The 5,000-nt window shown below is 41.9% G+C and overlaps 1 protein-coding gene and 1 long non-coding RNA gene across 2 annotated transcripts in view; one reads left to right on the top strand and one right to left on the bottom strand.

The window, feature by feature from the left end:
- LOC138024427 (uncharacterized) overlaps positions 1-5,000 on the top strand; it is a 308,112-nt gene that overhangs the window by 224,838 nt on the left and 78,274 nt on the right. The window lies entirely within an intron of this gene.
- LOC138024447 (uncharacterized) overlaps positions 1-5,000 on the bottom strand; it is an 18,064-nt gene that overhangs the window by 2,134 nt on the left and 10,930 nt on the right. Inside the window, exon 2 of the long non-coding RNA XR_011127001.1 lies at positions 3,968-4,110. This is a non-coding gene — a long non-coding RNA (uncharacterized lncRNA). The remainder of the gene's footprint in view (positions 1-3,967; positions 4,111-5,000) is intronic.

Here is a 5,000-nt window from a genome sequence, read left to right as displayed (position 1 = left end):
GCCACCCTGTTGCGATATGTTGCAGCATGTTGGATGATGATGTATCAAATTTGAAAACGGTCAAATTTTTCGTGCAACATTTTGGATGTTGCATGATGTTGTACTCGTTTGGCCACGTTCCGTTCTCGTCACCCGAGCCTCGGATCGACTCAAGGCTCTGGGAAACTCTATGTTGGAGAACATGCGCCGTAGGGTTTTTATAGGCAAAAATTGGCTATTTGAGCTTTTCGGCGCCTGCTCACTCCTCGTGCTAACATGTATGCACCAATTAGAGACGCTTTTGATTGTTCTTCACGAAAACCAATGTGACGAGATTTTTTCTCAGGGTTCCCCAGAGCTCTTCTCTCCCTCAGTAAAAAGAAGAGCTCTGGGGTCGAGATTGGCCACGGTCACGCAACATTGTTGCATTGGGGCATGCGAGTTAGGTCCACTTTGTTGCGCGCCTGGGGCTGGGGCGCATAAACATCGACATATTGCGTTGAAAATGTTGAAAAAGTTGCGTGCGTTTGCTCAGCCCGTTCAACATGTGTCGCAACATCATGCAAAAATGTTGCGAGCGTTTGGCCAGGCCTTAACTCTAGTCTCTTTCTTTCTTTTCTTTTTGCTGCAGGTAACTGCGCCCCGGTGGCTCAGTTGGTTGAGCACCGGGCGGTCACGCGGGAGGTCGTGAGTTCAACTCCGGCCGGACCAACACTCAGGGTCTTAAAATAACTGAGGAGAAAGTGCCGCCTCTGTAACTACATCTGCAAATGGTTAGACTTTCAAGGCTTCTCGGATAAGGACGATAAGCCAGAGGTGCCGTCTCACAGCCCTTGTTCATTAACTCTGTGGAACGTTAAAGATCCCACACACTATTCGAAAAGAGTAGGGGACAGTGTTCCCGGTGTTGTGGTCTGACCTTTCCAGCACTTGGTCAGCTTGGCAGGATTAGCTTGACTCTGTGAATGAGACCACAATCGTGTATAACAACCAGAAGTCAGGCTACTTTGCCAAGTGCTGGAGGCTCAACAAACAAACAAAGCTATATGCTTTTCACTAAATCAAACTGAATAAGCCCCCCCCCCCTTCTTTATTAAGCCCCTCTCAAACGTGCTTGAAATAAACAAGCCTCGTGGGGATGGGGGGTGGGGGCTTAATAGAGGATTTACGGTATTTTTAAATACACTTAAAAGTGTCAAGTGCATTCAGAGCTGAGGAACTAATTATAGGGACAAGGTACAGAAATCAAACCATATCATATCAAATCGTAGCTTGGCTTTTGAGGAGAGAGAAAACCCAAAGTACCTGGAGCAAAAGCTCTCGGAGCAGAGTAGAGAACTAACAAACTCAACCGACATGTGACGCCGCGTCAGGGAATCGAACCCCGGGCGCCGGTGACATTGGTGGGAGGCTAGTGCTCTCACTACTGTGACATCCCTCCCTTTTACATCAAATTTGTATCAGGACTGGTAAAACGACGCTGAACAGGTCTTTTGGTGCTATTTAGACAAAAACTATTACGTTTCCTCGGCATTATCATAACAATAGCCGCCTAAGGTGTGTTTATGAGTCATTCAATGGGCTTTATTCGCGCTGCGGCTATATAGAGTTCGTACCCCGAGCCTCGATTTGAAATGTTTGGGAACGAGTGTCGGTGCATGCGCAAAAACAAAAGTTTTAAATCCCGCGGGACTCAACATGGCCGCCATTTGATTGTATTTTCGTGGACAGAAAATACAAAAGCTCGTTTCCGGTCACGTGCACAATCCAAAAATAGATACTTTTTTCTTATTGAATCGAAAGGGTTCCAAACAAAGGAGAAAAATAAAAATTAAGAAGTTTAAACTTGATTGGAAATGAATTGTTACGTTCGTTCCCTGTGGCCAACGCTCCATTTACCAGCAGTCGTGTACGTCGAGTCGAGAGTCTAGAGGAATACTCACGGAACGTCATCATTAGGGAGTTTTAGCAAAGACGACGGGTACGGCAACGGCAACGCCACAAAGCAAGAATATTACTGGTTGAAAAAGGAAAAATGCTCGTGCTGCACGTGCAACACGAATTTCCGTGCATTTCTTTGCCGTACTCCACAAAACAACACAACGTGAAATCACCAAATTTAAGGTTTTGACGACAACGTGAGCATATAACAACGAAAAAGTCATTTTCAGTTTTGACTTTAAAACCGGTCGTACCCATCCATTTACAGGATAGTTCGCCTGTATTGTACAATGTGAACAAGACGGATTAATCGTGAAATACTTGCGATAGCGCTAAGTTATATTTTGGACTAACGTTTTCGTTGCTGTAGCCGTCGTCTTTGCTAAAACTCCCTATTACGTCCCGCGGAACGGTAGTAGGGAGCGATGAATAAAAAATTTAAAGCGAATGTTATCCTAAAGCTTTGCTAAGTAAATTTTCTGATTTTTTTAAAAAGTGATATTGGAGTTGTGCAAACAAGTTTATGCAAATAAAACTGCATAAAGTAATTTAGAACTGAGGACCATTTATTCAATTCATAATATATGTAGATGAAATTGACAAGTCAATTGCATCCTTAAATAACTGTGTCTGAAAATAATGTTAATTGAAATCAATAAGTCGCTTGTCTTTTTCCGAACTCTCGAATGAGTATATTTTGCATGGTTACAGCCATTTAAGCCTGGTTTTCACTGGAGACCCAAGCACGAGCACAAGCAAGTAGCAAGTAGCTTATCCTAGTGAATCAGGCAAACGTCGACATGAGAGTAAAAATCAAACAAGGCCCCTGGCATTTGTTCAAATGCTCAGACACAGGGAATCTGGAACGAGTGCTTTTTAAATTGGCCAGACGTAGCAAATGCTGTGTTGCGTTTTCACACGACGAAAGCGAACGCTAGCATAAGGGAAAGGAAGAATTTTGAACCGTGCTCTTGTGCAAGGATCAAAATTGCTTCAACCCCATTTTCACGGAAAAATAAGAGTTCTTGTGCTTTGTACTTGCGTCGTTAGTGAAAACCAGGCTTAACGGGCCAGTAAATTCAGTCTTTATTTCACTCAGAAAACTGTCTGCTTTGAATAGGTTTACTTGTCTCGCGAGTATTAGTGGCCAAATAACACACAACATTTCACCTCAACTGCGGATCGAGTTTTTGTTTCAGTACGCGAAACTCTGGAGTGTGACAGGTCCATTAAAAATGTTTAGCATGACGTGTCAAGCTCGTGGTTCTTTTAAAGTGCGTAGGTGACGACGGTTGAGTGATTTCAAGAAAGCGAAAGTCGCGAGGGGAATGGGGCGGAGGACAAGGGCAAGAACTCTTTATCACGCGCGCTTCAAAAGAAAAAAAAAAGACCCCTAGCTCCGAAAGCTGTGTTTGTATTTGGTGTTTTCTTCTTTGAAAAAGAAGTTCACGTCTTGCGATTTGTTGGCCTTTTTATAACGCGTGTCACCACGAATGAGAGGCTCGCGAAAGTAGGAAAGGAAATCCCTACATAGGGCTATTCGAGCAATCAATTAATCTTTTCTACTAGTTGAGTGATGCAGTGGGGGAAGCCCTTAAGTGTGCCCATTTCAATGAAATGTACTGAGAAGTAGTAGGTAGTTGTTGATTGTACAGGTGCACCAAGTAGTTATTGACTTTAGAGTTTGTGGGCGAACCCTGAAGTGTTTTTGAGTCCTTCAATGAAATTTAAGTAAAAGCTACTCGGTTGTACTTTCCTCTGCTTCTGTATTATTTAGTGCTTTGCCGTAATTAATGACTTAAGCTTTAGGATTTGTGGCTTTAATTCTTACTAAAAAAATGAATCGAAATCACTGAGTTCGAGTGTTCGACATAATAACAGACATAAATAAAAAATCAGCTGTTTGAATTTAGTTAAAACTACTTTGTATGCAAAGAATTCAGTCAATTTAGAAAAACAGTGGTTTGCAGTACAACTTACGCTCCACTAAAAAAACAAACAAAAAAATAAATTAAGGATTTTTAAGCCATACAGTTATCTTGGTTACCATAATCACAATCTTATCTTGTTCTCTGCATCAGTTCCAAAGATATTTCGTGAAACTACGTAGAAGTCAGGAAATCCTCTGGTTTACCATCATGATATGTTCTGTCGAATAATTCATCAGTGCCAGTCAAGAACAGCAGTGAACTGCAAACAAAGTAGAGAGGCCTTAATTACGAATCACAACTGTGATTGGCACTCACACCTGTGCCGTTAAAAGGCAATTTCCTTTCTCAGGCTTATCAATTGAACACTTTAAATCTGATGGACTTGTGCCTCCTAATGACCAAGATAAAGTTCTTAAAAACGACGTAGTTCTTCAGTTTGACCATAAAATTGAACTTCCAATGTGACACGATAATTCTCAGAAGATGTTAATTCATCAAAGGCTGTAGTAGTAAATTATTTCTGTCAACTAAGATGAAATTTGTCTGCCCTCTGCTACATTCTGTGGCATCCGACAGTTCAAGTGGTTGCCCAGTTGCCAGATATTTTTTTAAGACACCCCAGAACTTCAACTGGATTGCTGATGTTCTCAGTCAAACAGCAGGATACCACTTTATCCTCAATTTCGTCAACAGACAAAATGTCAACCACTGGAACAGCTGCAATGGCATTGCTGAACAATGAAGTGCTTTCTAAAGCAAATGAATTCTCGGGCTGATCATCTGCTTGACTATCTTGCAGTGAAATGGTACTCTCTGGGATTCTTCCTGGGGAAAAGGTTGGCACACTCAAACTCTCATCATCATTTACATTCTCAGCAGGCTGTCCTTCTTTCACAGAGGTGCTACTTTCCGGAATTCTTCACGAGGTAAAGGCAGGAACACTCATGCTATCATCATCTGATTCAGAGCTAAGGAGGCCTTTCTTTGTTTTACACATGAAAACATGGTGTCTGAGGTCTTTCATCAGTATCTGTTTACTACAGATAATGCATTTTTCTTTAACTTGTGATTTGTTCTGCGGAAGGATGCTAACTGTGGACAGGTTCTTTTGTATTGGTCACAAGTACAGTAGATAGATAGTTTATTAAT

This window comes from Montipora capricornis, chromosome 11 (assembly GCF_036669925.1).
Source record: "Montipora capricornis isolate CH-2021 chromosome 11, ASM3666992v2, whole genome shotgun sequence".
Classification (NCBI taxonomy): Eukaryota; Metazoa; Cnidaria; class Anthozoa; order Scleractinia; family Acroporidae; genus Montipora; species Montipora capricornis.
Note: the sequence above shows the minus strand (reverse complement) of the source record. Positions and strands in the feature narration are given on the sequence as shown.